At 40.6% G+C, this 25,151-nt stretch overlaps 8 non-coding genes across 8 annotated transcripts; all 8 read right to left on the bottom strand.

The window, feature by feature from the left end:
- Nucleotides 1-8,181: 8,181 nt before the first annotated feature.
- TRNAT-AGU (transfer RNA threonine (anticodon AGU)) lies at nucleotides 8,182-8,255 on the bottom strand. Its single transcript has one exon. It is a non-coding gene; the product is annotated as a tRNA-Thr (tRNA).
- Nucleotides 8,256-8,867: 612 nt separating this feature from the next.
- Nucleotides 8,868-8,952, bottom strand: TRNAR-UCU (transfer RNA arginine (anticodon UCU)). The gene is given in 2 exon segments: nucleotides 8,868-8,903; nucleotides 8,916-8,952. It is a non-coding gene; the product is annotated as a tRNA-Arg (tRNA).
- A 553-nt stretch (nucleotides 8,953-9,505) lies between these two features.
- Nucleotides 9,506-9,590, bottom strand: TRNAR-UCU (transfer RNA arginine (anticodon UCU)). Its single transcript is given in 2 exon segments — nucleotides 9,506-9,541; nucleotides 9,554-9,590. It is a non-coding gene; the product is annotated as a tRNA-Arg (tRNA).
- Nucleotides 9,591-10,463: 873 nt separating this feature from the next.
- TRNAR-UCU (transfer RNA arginine (anticodon UCU)) lies at nucleotides 10,464-10,548 on the bottom strand. The gene is given in 2 exon segments: nucleotides 10,464-10,499; nucleotides 10,512-10,548. It is a non-coding gene; the product is annotated as a tRNA-Arg (tRNA).
- A 991-nt stretch (nucleotides 10,549-11,539) lies between these two features.
- On the bottom strand, nucleotides 11,540-11,624 carry TRNAR-UCU (transfer RNA arginine (anticodon UCU)). The gene is given in 2 exon segments: nucleotides 11,540-11,575; nucleotides 11,588-11,624. It is a non-coding gene; the product is annotated as a tRNA-Arg (tRNA).
- A 545-nt stretch (nucleotides 11,625-12,169) lies between these two features.
- On the bottom strand, nucleotides 12,170-12,254 carry TRNAR-UCU (transfer RNA arginine (anticodon UCU)). Its single transcript is given in 2 exon segments — nucleotides 12,170-12,205; nucleotides 12,218-12,254. It is a non-coding gene; the product is annotated as a tRNA-Arg (tRNA).
- Nucleotides 12,255-13,144: 890 nt separating this feature from the next.
- TRNAT-AGU (transfer RNA threonine (anticodon AGU)) lies at nucleotides 13,145-13,218 on the bottom strand. Its single transcript has one exon. It is a non-coding gene; the product is annotated as a tRNA-Thr (tRNA).
- Nucleotides 13,219-21,309: 8,091 nt separating this feature from the next.
- TRNAT-AGU (transfer RNA threonine (anticodon AGU)) lies at nucleotides 21,310-21,383 on the bottom strand. The gene has a single exon. It is a non-coding gene; the product is annotated as a tRNA-Thr (tRNA).
- Nucleotides 21,384-25,151: the final 3,768 nt, after the last annotated feature.

Below are 25,151 nucleotides of genomic sequence, written 5' to 3' on the forward strand. Positions count from 1 at the left end.
ACAGGTGCCAGGTGTGAAGGGGTCAGAGTTGTACCTTGCAGGGGGCAGGTGGGCAGAGGTTACATTTATGTGAAGGGGTCAGAGTTGTACCTTGCAGGGGGCAGGTGGGCAGAGGTTACATTTATACAATACAGGTGCCAGATGTGAAGAGGTCAGAGTGGTACCTTGCAGGGGGCCGGTGGGCAGCGGCTACATTTGTATGACACAGGTGCCAGGTGTGTAAAGGTCGGAGTGGAACCTTGCAGGGGGCAGGTGAGCATAGGCTACATTTATACATTACAGGTGCCAGGTGTGAAGAGGTCTGAGTGGTACCTTGCAGGGGGCAGGTGGGCAGAGGTTACATTTATACAATACAGGTGCCAGGTGTGAGGAGGTCAGAGTGGTACATAGCAGGTGGCAGGTGGGCAGAAGTTACATTTATACATTACAAGTGCCAGGTGTTAGAAGGTCAGAGTGGTACCTTGCAGGGGGCAGGTGGGCAGAGGTTACATTTATACATTACAGGTGCCAGGTGTGAAGGGGTCAGAGTGGTACCTTGCAGGGAGCAGGTGTGAAAAGGTCGGAGTGGAACCTTGCAGGGGGCAGGTAGGCATAGGCTACATTTATACATTACAGGTGCCAGGTGTGAAGAGGTCAGAGTGGTACCTTGCAGGGAGCAGGTGTGAAAAGGTCGGAGTGGAACCTTGCAGGGGTCAGGTGGGCATAGGCTACATTTATACATTACAGGTGCCAGGTGTGAAGAGGTCTGAGTGGTACCTTGCAGGGGACAGGTGGGCAGAGGTTACATTTATACATTACAGGTGCCAGGTGTGAAGGGGTCAGAGTTGTACCTTGCAGGGGGCAGGTGGGCAGAGGTTACATTTATACAATACAGGTGCCAGATGTGAAGAGGTCAGAGTGGTACATAGCAGGTGGCAGGTGGGCAAAGGTTACATTTGTACATTACATGTCCCAGAAGATTTCTTAACCCACTTGTATATCAAATTCAATCAAAGGTACCATACCCCAAACTAATTAGTAAAGGGTAAATATTTGTTGGTCCTGTTTAGAAGAAAAGCAAAGCATGACTACCTATATTGTAAAGAAGGATTTTTAAGGTACCAAACTCTTTATTAAAAAAGCACATTAAAATATGTTATTGAACATAAAGATTTGCACATGGACCATAGTAGTATCATAAAATCAAACATATAGATAAATAGCTTTGTTCAGACAATGTTTTCTGATGCTGTTAACAGAGATAACTCATCAAAAGGAGTGCATAATGATTATGGTTGTTACAGGAAAGGACAGGAATTGTTACTTTACCTAAACTCTACACGTTTCGCAGATCTGGTTTGCTTCATCAGGAGTTAGATAGCAACCGCTGAACAAAGCTAATTATCTATATGATTTATTTAATGATACTAATATGGTCTATGTGCAACTTTAAATGTTCAATAAGATATTTTGATGTTTTGTAAAATAAAAATTAGTTTTTTTAATTAAAAGTTTGGTACCTTGAAAACCCCCCTCTTTACAATATAAGTAGTCCTGCTTTGCTTCTCTTCTAAACAGGACTAACAGATATTTACCTTGTACATTACAGGTGCCAGGTGTGAAAGGGTCAGAGTGGTGCCTTGCAGGTGGCTGGTGAGTGGAGGTTAGATTGGTTAGATTGGTATTAGGCAGGTGCCAGGTGTGAAGAGATCAGTCTGGTACATTTAGGTGGCAAGTTGAAAAAGGTTACATTTGTACTCTACAGGTACCAGGTGTAAAGAGGTGAGATTGATACCTTGCAGGTGGCAGGTAGGCAAACCTTAGATTAATACTAGGCAGGTGCCAGGTGTGAAGAGATCTGACTTGTACATTTCAGGTGGCAAGTGGAAAAAGGTTACATTTGTACTCTACAGGTACCAGGTGTAAAGAGGTGAGACTGGTACATTGCAGATGGCAGGTGGAGACAGGTTGGACTGGAACATGCAGGTGGCAAGTTGGGAGAGGTTACATTTGTACTTTACACCTGCAAGGTGTGAAGGGTACTCTACAGGTGCCAGGTGTGAAGAGGTGAGACTGGTACTTTGCAGATTAAGAGAGGTTAGATTAGTGGAAGTGTGGACTTGGTACTCTGCAGGTGTCAGGTGCAGAAAGGGTAAACTACAGGTAGAGAGAGGTTAGATTGGTCCTCTGCTGGTGCTGGGTATGGAGGTTAGGTTTTCAGCAGGTGTCAGGTAGATATGTTAGATTGGTATTGCTGAATAAAAAGTGGTTGCAAAGATACTAAGTGGGGAGCTATGACTTAGTAGGTTAAGGTCAGGTGCCTAGCGGGGGGCGGGGGGGGGGGGATGTTGGGTTGGTTTTAAATGTTTAAAGTAGGTGGTCCTATGCAGGTGCAAGGTGTTAAAATATCACATAGGTACTTTAAAGGTGGTGATAACATTTGTATTCGGATGAGTGAGTGGATTGAATTAGTACTTGAAATAGTATACTGAAAATAGGAAAGTTACTATGGTACTCTACTGATACCAGGTTGGCAAGTTCCACGGTTTCCTGTTCTTCAGGTTCCAGGTGAGAAATTCGGGGGCAGAGGTGAGCACAGACTGGGTGCAAATTTCCCTGATTATAATAGAAATTCTCTAATTCCGGTGCTCGGCAGGTGATGTGACAGATATGCTAACACACATACATTCTGCAGCTTATAGGCAAGGAGAGGCAATGAAGCTTATCCAATTAAGGTAGAATAAGAGAAGACATGAACAATAAAAATCATATTTCACCTTTCATCGTTAAAACAATGAGAACGCTGGAAATGGGAGCCATATTGGTTGCCGTCTGTTATTCTATACATTATGTTGCATAAACAAATAGCGTTAATGATTCCTAAAAACAGCAACTCTGCAGAATTCCATAGCAACACATCATAAGGGAAAAGATAAGTAAAGAAAAAAAGTAGTCAAGACCCTTTATTATCCAAAGAATGTGGAGCGTCCAATCACAAGAGACCACCATTGACATCATAAAAACTTTATAGTGATGAGAACACAACCTGTCCAATCATAAGAGACCACTAGTGACATCACCAACACTTCATGAGAACACATCCCATCCAATCACAGGAGACCAGTGGCATCACTGACACTTCATATGAACAGATGCCACCCAGTAACAAGAAATCAGTGACAACACCAATATTTTATAAATGTGAATACTGCCCACCCAATCACAAGAGACCAGTGACATCATCAACATTTCATAGTCATGTGAACACAGCACAAGAGACCAGTGACATCATCAACATTTCATAGTCATGTGAACACAGCTAATCCAATCACAAGAGACTAGTGACATCATCAACATTTCATAGTCATGTGAATATTGCCCACCCAATCACAAGAGACCAGTGACATCATCAACATTTCATACTCATGTAAATACTGGCCACCCAATCACAAGAGACCAGTGACATCATCAACATTTCATAGTCATGTAAACACTGCCAATCCAATCACTAGAGACCAGTGACACCATCAACATTTTATAGTCATGTGAACACTGCCAATCCATTCACTGGAAACTAGTGACATCACCAATATTTTATACTCATGTGAACACAGCCCATCCAATCACAAGAGACCAGTGATATCATTTCTTATAGTCATGTGAACACCACCCGTCCAACCACTAGAGACCAGTGACATCATCAACATATTATAGTCAAGTAAAACTGCCCATCCAACCACTTGGGACCAGTGACATCACCAATATTTTATAGCTATTGGAACAACTGCCATCAAATCAATCAAAGACAAGTGACATCACAACACCTCATAATCATGAGAATGCAGCTCGTCCAATCACTCTTTACCTGTGAAGTATATAAATATATATATATATATATATAAAATACAGTGGGATGGGAAAATATTGGAGGGGCGTGGCTATCAGCATTTTCCTGTGATTTGTCAGTCAACACCCGGCCACACCCAGTTCCACCCACTTGTCTTCTGGATTGGCAGCTTTGTTGAGTTGCTCCTACTGTGAACTGCAGCGTCTGGGAGGGAGAGCATAGGAAACAGAAATGAAGGAAAATTTGGCTCTGTCTGAGGGGTAATAGATAATGAAAATATATAAGAGCCTATAATTGTATTTAAAGACCATCTTCTGAAAAATATGAACCCATTCTGTATGTTTTGTTTCATTGCTTTGAGAAGCAATACATACTTACCTAAATCCACCATTCAGTTCCCTTGATGACAGTTTCTGGGAGCTGCAGATACCCCATGCTGGCTCCTCTCCATTGCAGACTCTCCTATGGACCCTAGGAGGACCCCACCATCAGACAGCCAATAGGAAGTGTTCATATCCCACAAGCGACATGGGCTACTAAACAAGGCCTATGCTGCATGTGAAAAGGATTCAGGTGAGCATGGTTTTCGGTAAGTAAAAAGGGCATTTGAGGAGGGGGGGCCTATTTGACTAGAGATCAACTTAAAAACCCCATATATTTTCTACCTTTTCCACTTTCCTTTCATTCTCGCCTTCTCCTTGTTTCCTCTTACATGCTTTGCTTCATGTAGAAATAAATGTTCTGTAAAACAAATATACAGTATGGGATAATAGACCCCTCCCATACAGTCACACTTCCACCCCCAATTCCCCTGTGCAATGACCATTATATTATTACATTTCTTTTGTATTTTACCATCAAATACATAAAATTGTGTCCAGTGTCAATTATCAGTAAAGCTCATGCAGCATCTGTGTCCCCCAAAGCAATTTGTTAAATGTCAAAAAAGTGCAGATGAAGGTTTCATTTTCCACCAAGGGATCGCTGCAAATTCCTAGAAAGAGAAGGGTTAAAAGATCAGGAGGAAACTTTGTATTGGGAGAGATTGTGGAGCAGAGGGAGGAGGAGGGTGGTGGGAGATGGATGTGTAAAGAGACTTAATGCAGCACAGAGAAAACTGCAGAACACACACTGCTACACTGAATGTTCTGACTCAGCATGTAGTGACGCAGAGAGAGAGAGGGAGGGAGAGAGAGAGAGATAAAAAGAGAGAGAGAGGGAGGGAGAGACAGAGAGAGAGAGAGAGAGAGAGACAGAGGGAGGGAGAGAGAGAGAGGGAGAGACGGAGGGATGGAGAGACAGAGAGAGGGAGAGAGAGAGAGAGAGGAGAAAGAGGGAGAGAGAGACATAGAGAGGGAGCGAGAGAGAGAGAGAGAGATAGGGGAGAGAGACAGACAGAGGGAGGGAGAGAGAGAGAGAGAGAGAGATAGGGGAGAGAGACAGACAGAGACATAGAGAGACACACAGGGGGAGAGAGACAGACAGAGAGAGAGACAGAGGGAGAGAGAGAGAGAGAGACAGAGGGAGGGAGAGAGAGACAGAGACAGAGAGAGAGGGAGGGATAGAGAGACAGAGAGGGGGAGAGGGAGAGAGAGAGAGACAGAGAGGGAGGGCGACATAGGAGAGAGACAGAGGGAGGGAGAGAGAGAGAGACATAGATAAGGAGAGAGAGAGATGGACAGAGAGAGAGATAGAGAGACAGAGAGAGGGAGGGAGAGAGATTCAGAGACATAGAGAGAGAGAGACACACAGGGGGAGAGAGACAGACGGAGGGAGACAGAGACATAGAGAGAGGGACAGAGGGAGAGAGAGGGAGGGAGGGAGAGAGAGAGAGAGAGAGAGAGATGGACAAAGTGACACAGGGGACACACATACAGTTGGGGGCCTATAGAAGGAACAAGTGCAAGAGATAAGGGAAAACAAGTAGGTCTAAAAATAATTAAAAAAGGCATAATAGAGATTAAAAAAAATGGAAGAAAAGCGGAATGCAGGAAAAAAATGGAGGGTCATGAATAAAGGAATGGGGATAGGTTAAAAAGGGGGGAAAGAGAAAAAGAGCCACAGATAGAGACAAGGAAAGGAAAGAAGAAAGAAAGAAAGAAAGCGAGAGAAGGAAGGAAAGAAAGAAAGAAAGAAAGAAAGATAAAAGGAGAGATAAGGAAAAGAAGAGAGTGAGAGAAAGACTAATAAAGAGGTACAGGAAAGAAAGAGAGAAAAAGGGGCAGAAATAATGAAAAGAAGGAAATTAAACAAGAGAGAGAGAAAAAGGAAGAGTGATAGGTGTGAAAGCAGAAAAAAGAGAGATAAAGAGGTGGAGAAAAGAGAGAGATAAAATAAAGAGAGAAGGGAAAGAAGAGAAATTAAGAGACAAGAATTTTTATATTAAAAGAGAGAGAGAAAAGGAAAGAGACAGGAAAACAAAGAAATAGAGATGAAGGTGGAGGAAAGAGATATATAATGGGAGCAGGGGTGTAGTTGGGCGGGTATGCATGGGCACACTGTGCCCTCACTTTTTTTTTCGGAATGGGCTGGGTTTTCTTACAACTACACCCATGGTGGGGGGGGGGGGGAGAAAGGGAGATAGAGGTATGGAAAAAGAACAGGAGAGTAGGAGCCATCAGTATTGCCCATGGTCACCTTGCAGCTCATCTTTTACTTGCCCATTACATGCTTTGTTTTTTTCTGTACCATGTCTTTGTGTGTAAGTGGCCATCTAGGGCTATAAGTAGGATTTTGCTTCCATGTGTCAGACCCCCCCCCCCCCCCCCGCCTCAATGACTAGTGACCTGATGACTAGTAGGGCAATAATAGAGGTAGATAAAGCAGAAATCTACAGAATAAATGAAGCAGATACAGGAAGATTTTTGCACTGCAGGTCCTCGGGTACAGCTTCTTCCCCAGCAAGGAGAACCATGAATAGCACAATCATGAAGTCCCACCCACTCCACATCTTCTGATTTGGAGTCATAGGCAGCAGTGTCTTATATGACCTCAGACATATAGCTTTTAGGTTCAAGGTCAAGGCCAGCTCTAGGGTAAGTCAGACAGGGCACCCACCTTCTCTAGTGTGCCAGTTGGCACAATGGCAAGAGTATAGGGGTTCTGGAATTTTGCACATTTGGAGTCCCCACTTCATATTTACCTAGGGCCCAATTTGGTTTACAACCACCCCTTCCCTATGCTCTTGGGTGTCCAAGCACATAAAATGAACATTTCTAGATGTTTCCTTGAATTCGTGTTTTACATTCAGATAAAAGAAATAAAGACTAAAAGAGTGAAACATAAATGGAAAACATAGAACGAGGAGAAGTAAAAGAAGAGAAGAAAAGATAATGAAAGCAGCTGACACCACAGAGGAGGGAGAAACAAGTAAAGACGGGAGATAAGAAAATGAAAATTAGGAGATGTCAACAAGAAAAAAAAAAAGTGCTGCGACAAAAGGGAACATTTCTTTTTTCTGTGTGCAGCACATTTCCTGTGCTTGACAGAGCCAAGTAACATCAAAGAAATGTCTGGTGTATTTGTGAAATGCCCCGTCAGCAATAATAATATAAAAGAGCTCGTCTAATACGTACAGAAAAGAAACACAGGTGGAAGACAAACACGCTTGACTAATGTTGCTGCTGTTGCCTGATAGAAGTCACAATGACCCTCTTGCCCAGGGTCAGTGAGGTTAAAAATAACTGCCCCATGGATTTCTGCATGGCAAATGTAGGCAATGGCCCAGTACGGTAGAGTTGCCTAGCAGGGATGGCAAATGAAATGAAGTGGGGGCCATAAATGCACAGCATTCCAATTCCCCGCACCCCTGCTATTCTGTTAGTTGGGGCCCTAGAGAAGGTAGGGATCCTGGGCGATTGCCCAGTTTGCCATACCCTCTGGGGTGGCACCGAGCCTCCCATGGGTCAGGATGCCCACTTCAGATATATGTGTAAAAAAAAAATTAATAATAGACCCACAATTGCCAATGATGTCAAGTTGTGTCCTCATTGTCCCTGTACCCACTCCATACTCAGCTCCATGCACCTAGAACTAAACTACTAGCAGCTTCTGAGTTTCGGAAAATTTCTGGATTTTTGAATGCATACGCACAGCAACGGCAGTTCACATGCATTGCAGTAGCATTTATTTTGAAAAACATTTTCATGGTTTGGCCAAAAACTGAACAAAACAGTTATTTTAATCAGGAAATTCCTGTTATGCTGAACTGCATAGTGTGCAATAGGTAGCTTGAAATACAACGTTCAATGCCTACGATTGCTCTGTTATACGTATATATTTTGTATATAGTTTCTGTATTAATTACCAACCTTTGGGGCTTGTATGAAATCTTGGGAGAACTTCTGTAAAAACAAAGGCACTGCTGAGATTCGAACTCAGGATCTCCTGTTTACTAGACAGGCGCTTTAACCAACTAAGCCACAGCGCCACCTGATGTTATCTTAGTGATTATATTTTTTCTTGTTCTGAAGCAGCCCTCATTAGAAAGTACAGTTTATACATACTTTGTATTACAAAGAGTGCCCTTAATCTTACTAGTAGTGCTGGCCTTTCTTACCAGAATTAAAATCATGGATGTCTTATGATTTTAATGTTTTTTTTCTGTTAAAAATAGAAACAAATCAGTTTATAAATATAAAAGTACACAAAAAGAAACATAAAAGAACATAAAACAAACTTTGCTATACAGTATAAAAAATTAAAGTAAGATTGGTCAACGCACTGAAGAAACTTATTCTGACCAATTTCCCTGTTTAGGGAATCCATAGGGACCTTTTTATGTTATTTATTGCTTTAAATATAATAAAAACATTAAAACATCAATTGTAAAAGCAAAAGATTACAGAATATAAACTAACCATTGTTACATTGTATATTCTCCATTGTAGGATTGGTCAAAGTGGCACAAAACCCTAAATTGCAAGTCCTTATTATTATCTTCTTTACTAAATCCACTCCAAAACCGAATCCTTATTATGGGAATACAAAAGGATGTTTTGGCCACAAGTGAAGAACTTCACTATTAATTATGCCAAAAAAGCGACTCTGGTGGGACTCGAACCCACAACCTTTGAATGACTACACCAGCTAGAAGTCCAATGCGCTATCCATTGCGCCACAGAGCCAGACCTGTTGAGCGTTCTTAAGGACATTTCCCGAGAAACTAAAGATTCAGTTAGAGAGAAAGAGTATGAAGGCAAACACTTTTTGTGCTTCATTTTGTGCTTTTTTTTAACCTAAAAGGCAGAACCCAAAGCAGATTACCCACAAGAAAACCTAAAGTGGCCTAAACAATATAGGCCGCAACAATATAGGCCGCATTAGGCTGAAGTTAGCAAATTTTGTTACAATATCAGAAAAATACCACAATGGTCTGATATTTGATCACATCCAGACAAGTGGCAAGCTGAAAACAAGGACAACTCTTTTTTAGAGCCATTTTAATATATATATATATATATATATGTATATATATATATATATATCGATATATAAATATATATCTATATATCTATATATACATATATTTATATATCCCACTTCCCAAACTACTGTATGGTTCAGAGATTTTCCCATAAGAGTCTTGTTTATTGGTTTGGAATTTACTATTATCACCTATCTAACAGGCAATGCTGGGCTTATACAAACAGAATTTTTTTAATTTTGGTTTTTAAAAAGCGACTCTGGTGGGACTCGAACCCACAACCTTTGAATTGCTACACCAGCTAGAAGTCCAATGCGCTATCCATTGCGCCACAGAGCCTAAGCTGTACATCTTGTTTCTACAATTACGTGGTAACCTAGTTCGGAAATGTTTATTTGGCGTTTTAGTTGGAGAGAGAGTCTGAAGGTAGACAGCTTCTTCTCGACTCTAATGTTTTTGTATTGTATCGATAAAATATGTAGTTTCCTTATATAAAAAAATACAAGGTCCTTTTCGCTTATTCCTTTTAACAATATATGTTATAAGAACCCTTGTACCCAGGATCCTAATATACTCCTTAATCAGATCGAGTAAGACCTTGACACAAGGTCACACACACCATGTATACAATGTAATTTTCGGTGGTACCTAACTCCAGCCCATATAGTAAAATTTGTACCTAATAACTTCTTATTTGGGTACCACAATGGGTAATAGACCCACACCTGGTAGAATTCTCCACAAATGCAGGAAATATCCAACCACAGCGTACCTAGTTTGTGAGTAGTGCCCTGCCCCTTCCTTTTCTCCTACTCTATTCTTTACTCTCATACCATTTTTATCCCCTTGTGTCTACTCCTTTCCTTTTCTGCTTATCAACCTTTACCTCCATGGCCCTATGATCTAATTTTGTGAAATGACATTGCTATTCGTAAGTTGCTTTCTTGGTTATTATATTCATGTTTTCCATCAAATTTGGAACTAATTGGGTTATCACCCTTGTTTTAAAGGCTTTTTTAACCATGTTACTTTGTGTTACTTAGGGGTACCTACTTTTTATGTTTTTGCTAGTAAAACATCCACTTATTTCTAAACAAAAAGCTGAAAGAACATGAATTATTCGTGGTTATGCTGCATATCCTCGTTATGTATGGTTGTACTCATTTCCTAAGAAGGAACAAGTGAGGAACTTTTTTGCAAGCTTTACAAAAGTGACTCTGGTGGGACTCGAACCCACAACCTTTGAATAACTACACCAGCTAGAAGTCCAATGCGCTATCCATTGCGCCACAGAGCCTTCCCTGCTAGTTCCTGTCTGGAGAAAGTCTGTAGGAAAACAGCTCCTGCTGTGCTCTCTTGTGGAGGTGTCTTGAGCTCACCCTGTATTAAAAGCCCAATTTACACAACAAACCAGCACATTCAAAAGATTTAAAAGCTCTGCCTTAAAGTTCTATTTGTGGTCTTTCCTGAGGACTATGACCGAGGAACTACAAACATGGTAGCTGTGTTCAGGAAAGGTTAGAGTAGAGGAGTAGAGAGAGAGGGCCTGCAGGACAACAGTGCTCCTATGTAAAATACTTTTTGGGCCCACACTGTGGTAAAAGACACATTGTTTGATTTATTGAAACATAAATGGTCTGCTCCTTTTTTGTTGGTTTATATCCTTACATTGTCAGATTTAGATCGTTATATAAATTTTGGTCATATCGTGCTAACACCTAACCTATCATGTCTAATATTCCTCCAATTTTAAGGCAATAACCTAGATGGTAGGCTTATTTTCCTCATCCTGTGTCATGTTTTGGGTAGCTTGTTTGCTCTGGACTTGACAATTGTCATCCTTAAATTTTTTCAAATGTATTTCTTGATAGGGCTCTATTATTCCCCTGTCAATGCGTCCTAGATTCAATCATAATTTTTGTTTATTCAGATAGCATAGATATCAGGTGACACTTTTTAGTTTGCCAAAATTTGATAAAAGTGTTGATCCCCTGAAAGGTTTAAACATATTTATTTGTTAATAAATAAATGTAACCAACATTTCACACAATTGGGAAGCTGCAAAACTAAAATGCCTGATACCCCCGCCCTCCCATTTTTATAATATCCGCTGGATTGTAAGCTTTTCTCATTTACCAGAGTCCTGTTTTAGAGATTGTTTGGTACTTCTTATTTTCAACATTGTTACAGGCAATGCTGGACTTTCTTACTAGAAAGCCAAGAATGCTCTACAAACTGAGAAGTATGGTAGAACCTCAGATTACATTTGTTTGTTGGTCTTTAAAAAGCGACTCTGGTGGGACTCGAACCCACAACCTTTGAATGACTGCACCAGCTAGAAGTCCAATGCGCTATCCATTGCGCCACAGAGCCTGATGGTGTTGCTGCTTTAAGTGCACACATAATGGTCTGTTCAGGCAGAGCTATAGAGGGTTTCAGTAAGAGAGTGAGAGTCTGAAGGCAAACAGATTTGTTACTTCTCTACAATGAAACAGTCAGGACATGGGGGAACAGCTCACCTAAATACAGCAAAAACAAAAATGTAGGCCACATTTTCAACCACGGTACTTGTATTATACCTATTAAAGTGGTTGTCAGACTATAGAGAGGAAAATACAAGAAATACACTATAGTCTATACTGCTCTTCTGTGATTGGCTCTTGGTCATGTGATTACCTTATATGGTCAGATTGTTGTATAATTGTGTATTTATACCTTATTTATAATATGTCTAATATTCCCTATTTTATATGAGTTAGATTGTTGGGCTCCCCCCCTTATCCTTGATCATATTTATGGGCTTGTTTGGTGTCGACCTTACAATTATCATCACAATGCTGGGCTTACTTATAAATCAAGCATGCTTTACAAACTGAGAATCTTGGCTGTACTTTCTATTATTTTTTTTTTAATAAAAGCGACTCTGGTGGGACTCGAACCCACAACCTTTGAATTGCTACACTATCTAGAAGTCCAATGCGCTATCCATTGCGCCACAGAGCCCTGGGGATAGGTGTCATGACTTTGAGGGATTATATGTTGTAATAAAGTACAATGTATTTAAAGTAACTTCATTTTATTATTTTTTACATTTTTTTTTACAAAAACATCATATACAAAAAATGAAAAAGTAACTTGTTAACCTAGTTGGGGAACTTGATTTTCTGAATGAAGAGCAAGTGTGCTAATATGGAAGGTTCTCCAATCGTACATCACCATTTCCACTGCTGTACTAGCCTCACTTTCAGGCTTATATGCAGTGCCACCTACGGGTGAAACCTGATAGTGCAGACAGACCAACAGTATCAAAGCTAAGGGAGTGTATAGCGATTGCGTATACATTTTTAAAAATATGTAAAGATCTAAAAACATTTTTTTATTTGTTTAATCCAGTAGGTCATAAATATTGCTTTGGAATATCTTGCCTCTACATGTTCAGCCTGTAGGCTAATTTTCTCATATTTTCAAGGCACTCCATACCAGTCTTCCTGAGAGCCCAAGAAAATATACATAAGCGATGAAGTACAGATTTCTCCTTTTTTCCTCCCACCAGCCCTGTTTAGGCAGAGACATTCAATTAGAGAGAGGGAGTCCTGAGGCAAACAGTCCCTGCTGTACTTGCTTGTTATTCAAGTGAAAAAACACAAGGCAGCTCATCCACAATAAACCTTTCAAAGTAGATGGGAATGGACACCTCTCCCCCCTGAAAATAAGAGGAAATTGGCCTAAAATGGACAAAGTAGGGAATGTATTTAGCATTATACACTATTAGTCAGGTTTATCCCTCATTGGTCTGTACTGCTCTGTTGTAGCTATTTATAATGAGATTGATTTTTAATTGTGGGTCATACATGGGCAGATGGCATTTGGCAGACTGGGGAATCTTGAAAAGAAGGCACTGCTGAGATTCGAACTCAGGATCTCCTGTTTACTAGACAGGCACTTTAACCAACTAAGCCACAGCGCCACCTGATGGATCAAACCACCAGATCTTTATAGCTTCTTGTGCTCAAGCAGGCTGTGGGCCCACACTTGAGGCCAAAACATAGCCCCTTTTTTAGTTTTATTTATTTACTATTTTCTTCTGTAAAAAGTAAAATATAAGCAGAAAAAATGTAAAAATTACATTATTTGTACATTTAACGTCATTTTTCCACTTACATATCCGCTATATACATAAAGTGGTGGTCAGCCGAATCCCTACTTCATACATCTCCAGAGAGTGTTTGCCACTATGATCACAATGGGTCTCTTTAATTTTTTCCATTTTGTTTTCAAACACGCTGATTCCAACAATTCAGAGGAATTGACATAGGAATAATTTATAAATAGGGCCCTATCAGTATTATTATTAAAAATTCCTTTGGCCAGGGATACAGGTTTATTAATATAATACATAAAAATATAATTTTTATTACTATAATAATAATAATAATAATATGAATAGTTATTATTATTATTATTATTATTATTATTATTATTAATAATAATTATTATTAATAATAATAATAATAATAATAATAATAATAATAAAGCTTTGTATACCAAAACACAAATACAATTTTAATTATTAATACAAATAAGTTTTTTGCTAGGGTTACAATTCTATCAATAATATCAGTGATATAAATAACAATATAAAATTAATAATAATATCACTTTAAAGTAAAAGCAATCAACCAGTTTAGTGCCTTGGGTCTGATGAGGCCGCCGTGTTTCGGGTCCCTCCTTGCTCTGCTTTCATGTCTCTACGTGCGGTTAATGTTTCTTTCTTTCAAGGTGTCGAGTGTGGTTAAATAGAAAGCACAATCCATTAGGTTTGTCAGCAGGTTCATCGACGTTCCATTAGGTTCACTCAGAATTTGGACATTCCCAGTTGTGTTTTTTCTTCCATCAATGAACTAATTTTCTCCCCTTCCATTAGTTTCTCCTAAGGGCAAGGCTATCATCTTCAAAGTGCACCTAACCTCACAATCTTTATAAATCTTTCATGACAACGTGAAGTTATAATTGGTCCAAGCCCCTCCCACTTCCAGTAACCAAAACCGCCATTTGTCGTCCTTGAAAATATTACGCACCGTTAGCTGGCCATAAAGAGGTTTTATCATTTCAGCAAGGTCAGCACTTATTTTCAGGACTTCTAAAGCAGGCTAGAAATAGCACAATACTAGCGAGTATTTTTGTATGTAATTTGCTCAGTGATGTGATCAACAAAAGTGTTTGTGTATGAATGAGGGACTTTCATGAAATTGAAAGGTATTAAGTAGATATGGGACAAAATGAGTGTCAATCTCATTTCTTCCACTAGGTGATGCTGTGTTTGGTTTCATTCACTTTAATGTGTGCTTCTTTTTTAGTGTGTTAAAATGTTGATATATATAATTAATAGATGATGAATATATTGTAACCATTAGTGTAATAGTTTTCCCAACCCAGCCTACCCCCACCCAACAAATGTGAAATGCTGCTGATGGGGCCTCACATCAGTCTTTTAAAAAATTAATGACATATTCTCTGTCCTTTTAATTTGTTCCAATGGGACTTCTGGAGAATGTGCTTTGAATCCAGAAAAATTATTATTTGGTATAAAGCATTGGGGTCTATGAGAAAGGCACAATAAGGGGGGTGTTTTTTCAGGGGCTTGTATAGTACCCTGTTTCCCCGATGATAAGACACTGTCTTATTTTTTTTTGGAAGGCCAAAATATGCTCTAGGGCTTATTTTCAGGGGGATGCCTTATTTACCCATGAAGAAGACTACAGTACACAGTTATTGTTCATGTGCCATTCATGTCCACTTCTGATCAATCTGTGCCAATCATTGTCCCCTTCTGATTAATCTGATCCATTCATTGTCCCCTTCTACTGTAATCAATAATATACCGTACCATTAAATGTCCCATTGTAATTCATCATATACTGTACCATTTAATGTCCCATTCTAAAGCTTATATACAGTAAGTGGTATTGCTCACAGCAAAAGAAACCTGTCTGTGTCTCACTTTTGGATGTTCTGGCCGTGAACAAACTCCTGCAGTCTCCGTTAGGGAGGGATGAGGGAAGCTGCCTGTGTTTGCTTGGGCGGAGTCACGTGCGCGCACTGCAGTCCTGTCACTTCCTCTTCATGACGAGGCGCGGCACGCAGCCATGGAGGCAGACGGAGGAACCACACGGAGTCACCCACCGTACCACCCGATTCGGGTAAGCGCAGGTATCGGTGGGTGGCTTATTTGCGGGGGGGGCCTTATTTTACATTTTTCTCTAAAAAGGGGGGGCTGTCTTATTTGATGGCCCTGCCTTATCATCGGGGAAACATGGTAATAGTTTTAGGTGAGCTCATTTCAAACATTCTGGACCTGTTCTGGTTCAATATAACTCTAACCAATGGAGTAGCAATAACAGCCCAAAGGACTGCTATGGGGCCCAAAGGAGAAAGGGGTCCCTGGAGGTAAAAGTCTGCAAATTCTGCAGGAGAACTGACCTCAGGTGACCACACCAGGATCACAGACCACCTTTCTTAGCCTTTGTTTAGTTGTTTCAGCTGTGCATATATATTGCCCTGAAACTTAACCCAGGGTTCCCCTGGCTTTAAAACAATAACTCCAAAACTTGAGGTTTTCAGTTCTTTGGTAACAATTCTCCTCTTGATTTAGGGTAACTTTATATTGAGATCAGTATTAGTTTGCTCACAGTTGACACAATGAGTGATCATTGAGGGCCCCATCAAAAGTTGGCTTTGGGGCCTTATATAGTTACCCTAACCCAACCGTAGCCATAACCTCAACATTATTTATGTGGAAGTCATGACTTATTAACAAGATGTTTTTATCTTAACATTGAGATCACATGACTTTTTAAACAAAGCCACATGATAACCATTGCATGAAGGTCACATGACTTGATTACCAAAGCCATGTGATCATCTTGGCATGAAGAGCACATACCTTTATGATCAAAGCCACATGATCACTATGATGATCACATGACATAAAAAAGCCATGTGATCACCTTGACATGGAAATCACATGACTTTGTAAACAAAGCTATATATAGACATTGGCATGGAAATCACAGTCATTTGATGACCTTGTCATGAAGATCATATGATTTTATAAACAAAGCTATGTGTTCACCTTGGCATGGAGATCACATGACTTTAAAAACAAAGCCATGTGTTCACCTTCACATGCAGATCACATGACTAAAGCCATGTGATCCTCATTGTTAAAATGGTTTCAAAGCAGTACACTGTGATTTGCATGCACAATGGACTCTTCCAATTATTTTGGGACCCATTGCCAGGCATGTGATCATCTTTGCATGGAGATCACATGACTTGAATAACAAAACCATGTGATCACCTTGGTATGGAGATTACATTCCTTATAAACAAAGCTGTCTGATCGCTTTGGCATGGAGAGCACATGCCTTTATGAGCAAAGCCACATGATCACCTTGGCGTGATAATCACCTGACTTAAAAAAAAAAACATGTGATCACCTAGACATAACAATCACATGGCTTTGTAAACAAAGCCATGTGATGGCTTTGGCATGATCACATGGTTTCTTAAACAAAGCAATGTGTTCACCTTGGCATGGGGATCACATGACTTTATTACCAAAGCCATATAATCCTTATTGTTAAACTGTTTCCAAAGCAATATCGGTTGTGAGTTGCATGCACAATGGGCTCTTCCAGTTATCTTGGGACCCATTGCCAGCCATAGCAGAGGCTCATCGGGTCAAATAAAAGGTTTAGCCCATCGTAACCCTGACAGGGGTAAAAGTGCAGATTGTGCAACTTTTCAAACTCAAGGAATTAGTTTCAACACACAACATTGTGCTAATACACTATTACACTCCGTAATCAGCGCAGGTTTTGTGTGTGTGTATTATTGTCATAAATCTCCCACATTGTAGAACATTGTGACCATTTCCCAATAATAAGAGAAGCTTGAAGCCCAATTAGCACTGATTGTTACATTACAGATTATTATTCATCCGAATCCATTACTTCCTAAATAACTTCTCCTATTCTAAATCTCTTTTATGGGTATGAAAATAATTATCATCCTGAAATCATTACATTTAATTCTGATAATTAGTCCTATAATAAAGATTTTTTTTCCCCTAACAGCTCCACCATCCTTGTATCTCACACTTGTTTATTTTTAATGTATGGCTGTGGAAAACAACATAAGAATTCATAAAACAGACAAATGAAGCCAACGCTAATTGCAGCTTGTCCCATCGTATGACGAAAATCGCGAGAGGGGAAGGCAAGCTATTTGGTGATTCTTTAATTAAATGCTGTGGATTAATGTAATTAAATTGAATGTGATGAAGTTTTAGGCCTGTCTTTGTTGTGGAGATAGAGTGTTATACCTGATCATTGTCCAGTAGGGGGCAACAGAGTTTGACTGATTTAGACTCTGAGCACATAGTCCACCAATTAAGTGAAATGCATTACCTAAAATCACCTCTAGATGGCGATGCATCACCACTGTTTATTATGATGATTATATTAGGATTTAGAGATTTTTGCAGCTTTAGGAATTCACACAGAGAGGAGACAATGGACAGACTTTAATACCACTGTTAGCAAAAGAGTCCCTGTTGTTTAATTGATCCTATAACATTTAGCAGCTTAATATGCTTAACAGCAGAAGCAGGGCAACCTGGAAATATTATCACTCTTATAATTGAAAGCAGTCAGGTGTTAGCTGCCCTTTGGGGGAACCTTGTTTTATTCTGCTGACTGTAAAAGAATGTGATTGTGGTACCTGCAAGGTGTCACTAGATGGCAGCAAATGCATATTAATTTGTACCCTGCGCACATTTTTCAGTTACAGTGCAGCAAACTGACATAAAATGATAATACCTGGCCTTGGGGACATTATTATTCTGGTATTTGAGGATCATATATAGGAACATCTGATCATACATCATTTCCAGCTTAAAGTCGTATTGCGGCCTTACTGCATTCAGAACAGTGCTTTGCCCTGGATTTAAAGAGTTAGGTTATAATTTTCACAGGATCCAGCAGGATTTTTACAAGGCTTCTTTGGGGCTCTTACAATTTTGTCATGCGGTTCTGTGCTCTCTATAAGAGGCAGCAAGACGCCTACACTGGGTATGGTTGACAATAAGTAGACATGTATACATGGCCCTGAATACCAAGTTATTGGCAAGAGAGCACCGCAAGCTCTTACCCCAGAGATTGCTGGGGGTTCCTCGAGCAATGGGAAATTTGTGCAAATCAGGTCATTTACCACTGACACCAATAATCTATTTGGCTATCAGTAAGGCCAAAAATGTAGGAGGCATTCTCATTTCACCAACCACCAAGCTAATGTACCATGAACTGGGCATGTCATAAATATTGCAAGGGTTCCCCAAGACCTGAAAGTTATTCAAAAGGCTCCCCCATGTTACAAGTGCTACGGGGGAAAAAAATAAAAATGCTCCAGGTCCTAGCAAAATGGCCTACAGGATGAGAATAAACCCACAGGAGCTCATTCTGAGAGCCCTCACAGCCAGATCCAGTATAGAGGTGAAGCCCTGCAACCTCCTACTGCAGCTACGCTGTATTGCAATCCATGGGCCCCAGCTATATTGAGGTATATGGCCCCCAACTATAATAAAGTCTTTGGCCCCCAACTATATAGAAGTCTATGACCCTGGCTGTATTGAGGTCTTTGGTCCCTGGTTATTTTGAAATCTATGGCCCTCCGACTGTATTGAAGTCTATGCCCCCCTGTTGTATTAAGGTCTTTGGTTCTTGGCTATATAGAAATCTGTGGCCCCCAACTATATAGAAGTCTATAGCCCCAGGCTGTATTGAGGTCAATGGCCAACTGCTGTATTAAAGACTATAGCCACAACTGTATTGAAATCTATGGACCCCAACTATATAGAAGTTTATGGCCCTCTGGCTGTATTGAAGTCTATGGACCCCTGTTGTATTAAGGTCTATGGTCCAAGCTATATTGTAGTCTATATTAAAGTCTATAACCCCCAACTATATACAAGTCTATGACCCCAGGCTGTATTGAGATCTATGGCCCACTACTGTTGTAAAGTCAATGGCCCCTGGTTGTACTGAAGTTTTTGGCCCCCGGCTGTATTAAAGTTTTTGGTTCTTGACTATATTGAAGTCTATGGCCCCCAACTATATAGAAGTCCATGACCCCAGGCTGTATTAAGGTCTATGGCCCACTACTGTTGTAAAGTCTATGGCCCCTGGTTGTATTGAAGTCTATGGCCTTATTTCAAAGCCCCTTAACATAGACATATCTTGAGGGGGGGTAGTTTGGTGGGATTAATTTATTTAAAGTCAGCAATGGGTTGGTTTTCATTAGAATTGATATCATTAGCATCCCAAAAACAACTGTTTTTTTTGTCACCATTGAATCAATTCCAAATTTTGCCAGAACATTGTTTTTTAACAAATCTCAAACTGCAACTTCAATGAGTTTCTCCTATTTCCTGTTGTATTAATTCAATGGGAAATAATAGGGACTGATTAACTGTTTATTTATTATGATTTTTCTCTTGGGTTCAAACTCCTGGGGTAACAGGAAAATTCACACTACTACTACCATGATACTTTGCTACCCAGGGCTTTGAACCTCAAAGGCAGCCAGTGATTGGTTGAGGAGTATTTTTTTGGACTCCTTGAGACCTAAACGAGCTTTGTAAGGCCCTGCTGAGATTTGAACTCCTGTTTACTAGACAGGCACTTTAACCAACTAAGCCACCAAGCATACCTCCTTACTCCCCCCCCCCCCCCAAAAAAAAAAAAAAAAAAAAAAAACAATAGATAAGCATTCTGTAGAGATACCATAAAACCTTAAAACTATGACCATGAACAAAGTTATTATGATTACTCATGCTTTGCTGATCTGCATTGCAGGTAGGACGGACTCTGCAGCAGCAGACCAAGACCAATCTCTACAATTGCCCTAGAAATGGTTAAACTTCTATGGGGTCCATTCATAAATAGTGAATCTGACATGCAGCAAAGTATTTCCTGGTGGAAAATCCATCAGTGCTATTGAAACAAAAGGGATCTGGAACGATTCTCCAACAGGGAATGTTTCAGTGAATGTCCGGTTCACTGTTTTATAAACAGTCCTCTATGAGTGGAAGATAGATAGCTATGCAGTTTACATATTCAAGCGTACCTAAACTCTGAATTTTCACTTTACATAAAAGGGAAGACAAACTCTTTTATGTAAGATAAAATTCTGTTTGTTTTTTTTTAAAGGGAAACATTATTAAAAAAAAAAACAGCAGCACTGCCCCCTAATTCTTGATCACCTAGGTCAGGGGTCAGCAAACTTTTTTGGCCACTAGGCCATTTCAGGAGGTCAAGAAGGCACACTAGTCCGGATTCTCTCTCGAGTCCCGTGCTGATGGCTGCGCCCCCCACCAGGAACGCCCCTGAAAAGAAATCCCTTTCCTCCACAATGCATCCTGAGGCGAGGGAATGTCCTCTTACCCCGACTGTGGAAATGTTAACGCCAGATGCAGTAAACAGGGAAGGGAGGCATAACAAGGAGGCTCAAGGGCCGCGGGTTGCCGACCCCTGCCAGCAGGGATTAAGCCGATCGACCAAGGGGGCATTAGGCCGGAAAGGATAACTGGCTAGGCGGTATCTGGCCTAAAGCCTGGAGTTTGCCTACCCCTGACCTAGGTGGTCGAGAATGAATGGGGGAGCAAAGCCTCCCGGGATACCTACGTCACACATCCCCTGAGGCTCTTGGGGGGCTCCCTCTGCGCATGCCTGAGCATCTCCGGCATGCACATAAGGAGCCTTTTTTGTGAAAAGAGAAAAATTTGCCGATCAGTGAGATAAGCAAGTTTTTTTCAAAACTACATCACCCGATCTTGCGCCTGGATCAAGTGATGTAGAAAGAAGAGGTGCAGATGGTGCTGCCTCAGAGTCAGATACTGGGACAACCCCTCTGGACCAATTTCACTGCTGTGCGGGATCGAAGGTAGGTTTATTTTTTGGCTCGGCTGAAATTTTAGGACAACTTCCACTGAAAATAAAGGCACTGCTGAGATTCGAACTCAGGATCTCCTGTTTACTAGACAGGCGCTTTAACCAACTAAGCCACAGCACCTTGGTAAGCCTTTGCTACCCACAATGCCTTACAGGCTTCAGATAACTGGACAACCATTAATGTGGACCAGTCATTCTCAACCAAGGTTCCATGAAACTCTAAGGTTCCTTCAGAGTTTGCCAAGGGTTCCGTGACTTGTGGCTAATTACCACCCATCTGATGGTACCACAAACAATGATCTTGTTACTTATTTACAAGGATGAATTTTTTTCTCCTTTCCATATATATATATATATATATATATATTCCATTCTATTTAACATAATCCTACCAGCTGCATTCTGTAAGCTGTGCTGTATTTTGAGTTAAAAGGTTCTTAATGTATGAAATAAAGCAGACAACCATCATCTATTGGTGGCGCTTTTTACACCACAGCCTTGACTTGCATTTTTGCTCATTATCTAGTGGTGGCGCTCCTCACACCTCTTTTTTGAGAGCATTTTCATTGATAGAGCCATGACCTGCATTTTTGCTCATCTCTGGATATGTGGTCACTTTACTCTCATTCATGTATACTGTGCTTGTGTATGAATATATTAGCTCTTTACTTCTTTATTTAGTTTGTATAACACCAAACTACTTATCTAAAGAAGAGAACTGTAACTTTTTCTAAATCATCTGCAAATATATTGAATTAAAGAAAGATATCAGCTCTGACAATATTTCTTTTTCCTCAGAACACTCATTTAACCCCCATATAGGAGACTTTAGAGTGTGGCCAACATGTGCTAGATAGTACAGCGTTTTTTATCTCGGTTTCCCATATCACTCATCATGTTTTAGGAATTCCTGGGATCCAAAACACAATTAAAGTGAAGAGCACTTATTAATATTTTCTCTTTAATTCTTTAAGATCTTAAGAAATTAACCAATAATGGTCCCTGAAGTCTGGTTTGAAATACACCAAACTCTAGGTCAATGGTCAGCTATCGCCCTTTAAATTAAAATTACGAAAAATTATTGCCTATAAATTGTGGAAGACTTACAGTGTTCTAGAGAAATGGGATTCAATCACATAAATTCACCCTTGTTACCTGTATCTCATGGTCTTTTTCTCTGCTATCGTAAGGCCATGTGTGCGCAGAAAGCTTTCAAATCCACGGTCTACCTGACGGTTGGTGACCCAACGGTGGGGCGATGAAAGAGGCTCCCCCAGTCCTGACCCAACAACTCTTCGTTTCCATCCTCCACCCCTGCGGGGGCTTCCGAAGAGGTCATTGCAAGAGGTTTTATAGGTGTACATGAGCCCCAGGCACAAAGGAAAAAGGTGGACAAGGCACCGGGAACGTTGTCCAGCAACCTCAGAGGTGAATGTGATGGTGGATGGATAGAGTGGTACCTACCAATGAAAAACAGGTGGACAATTTTGGAAGAAAGTAACAGGTGGAAACAAAGAATTCAGCTATTGATGGAGGGAATGAGTGTAATTAGGATTAGGGAGTGAAGGTAGTGATGAATAAATGGTTAAAGCTGTGAAAGGAAGACGGGGTGACGAGTTGGGACCTGAGAGAAGGAGACGATAGTAGGCTTTGAGCTGTGTGCCGAGCCAATGCTAGAGAGATTAAACATTACTCTCGCCTGAGATGTCTCACAGGAACGCGGAGTGCCACATCCATGTCCCTTCTGTGTCTGAGAGCCTGGGGGGGGCCACAGCTGAGGCACTGAACTGCATGCCAACAAGAGAGGGTGAGAAAGAGAAGATAGAAAGTGAGGGAGAAAAATATACAAGACAGAGTCACAAGTCACCGTGTGAAATGATGGTTGGAGTTTATGGGAGGAAGTTGCAGGAGGCATTAGAATAATCAGTTATAAGGATCCTGAAGCCCAATTTTTGTGTGGGATACCATTATGAGAGGGTAAAATATCTGTTTTTATTGCTGTCTGTGGCCTCACTAGGGAGATTCACACTATTTGTCCTCATGACCGGTGATGGGATACAGCCATGGTTAAGTGGAGAGTTGACCACAGGTGTAATCCTTTCAAGGGTAGACTTGATGGACCACCTAGCCTTTTTCTGGCATCATTCTCCCATGCCTCCATGTAACCAAAACAGGACTAAAGATGAACTTCTTCAAAAAGGGACACCTGTTCAATGACAACTGAGGATTTCCCTCACACATTGTAGTGGTTAGCTCCTATATTCTGTTGTGTCTACAGTACCAAAATGAAAGAAAATCTCTTTAATGGAACACAGATGGCAATAAAACAATGAGGGGTTTTGAACCCTTTCTACTCTATCTAAAAAGCGAAAAAAGATAACTGTACTTACTTGTCCTTCACCTCCAGATCAGATATGTAAATAGTACTCCCTATCTGGGAAGTTCCATTGGCTAGATATACTTAGCATGGGCAGTAGTTAGGGCAAGGTTGGTGATGGAAGAAATTGCCTAGGGCCCTAAAGGACATAATGGTGGGTAGGTGGACGTAATACATTCAAAAACAGCCTAAACTCATCCCTGCCCACTGTAAACAAGTGGGTCTATTTTATGTTAAAGTACAGACCTGGCTCCTATTTTTTTAATGGGTCCTAAAGCCAGAAGTAGACCTGGTACCCCACCCAGTGGCTGCTGTGCAAGCAAAATAAATTCATGCTTCCTACTGATTAAAGACTTACACAGCTCTCCTGCATATCACAGCCATGTCTGGCAGGGCAGGATATCAACATTTTCTCTACTGAAGTTGAAGGTCCCTCCCTATGTCTGTGTCTGACCACTAAAGGGAGAAGCAGCTCTTCTCCCCTTTAGTTTTGCTGGGATACTCTCCAAGGGTTAACTACAGACATTTTAGCTTTCTTCAAGAGAACACTGAGATTGCAGCAGGTAGTTATACTGAGTGCAGATCCTCCCATTCAGGAATCAGTGTGGACAGAATGTGGTTAAATGATCTATTTTATTGGAACAGAAAACTAGGAATCTGCATTAAAGTTTGTTAAAATCTTTGCAATGTACAAAACTCACCTATAGCAGATTTTTTTTTCTCTCAACAAAAGGTAAGTTCCACTTTAAATAAACTGTTAATGAAAGCTCTACCAGCAAATAAAATTTGCTGGTTGCCCAAAAGCCTCTTTAGAAATTGATGTGTCTAGAAGTCTGGGGTTCCTGGCCCCCCAGAGGTCCCTCAGAGTACAGAGTAGGACTTGGTGGGAGGATCCAGTAAGCCCAATGGGTTGTTCTGGCAAATGACACTCCACTAAGCTTCTGGAGAGACCTCTGGCCACAATAGATCTTTATCCGGGCAACGTATGATGGCATGGACAACGGGAAACATGAATTGCTTGTATATCTTTTATTAGCAGTGGCATTAGGAGTCATTTTACAGGCTTTGAGTCATTTGATGTGGGGTTAGGTAAAGGAATCACAATAAGTGTTAGAGAGACGTGACACTCTGGTGTTTGCACCAAAACTGTGAGCCCAAATGTCTGGTCTGGGTTTGAAACTCAAAAAACATGGACACCATGGAGCACTGGTTTAAGGAAACCAAGTGCCCTGTAGCAATTATTGTAAAGCGAGCATAGCCTGGGTTCCAAAGAAATGTAAAGGTCAATACAAATCCAAAAATATGGAGTGTTTCTTTATATCTTAGGGGTTCCTCACATCTTCAGTGCTGGGTTGAGTTGCCCAATGCAACCCTAACAGGAAGACAAGACAAGCTGAGCTGATGTCAGTTTTATAGCTTAGGCCAATGAAATGACTTTTGTGTGATTAAAAACATGGGGCATGTTGCATGTATGGGTGGGTGTTGTTTTCTACATTTACAATGTACTGAGCA

Source organism: Pyxicephalus adspersus, chromosome 2, assembly GCF_032062135.1.
Source record: "Pyxicephalus adspersus chromosome 2, UCB_Pads_2.0, whole genome shotgun sequence".
Taxonomy (NCBI): Eukaryota; Metazoa; Chordata; class Amphibia; order Anura; family Pyxicephalidae; genus Pyxicephalus; species Pyxicephalus adspersus.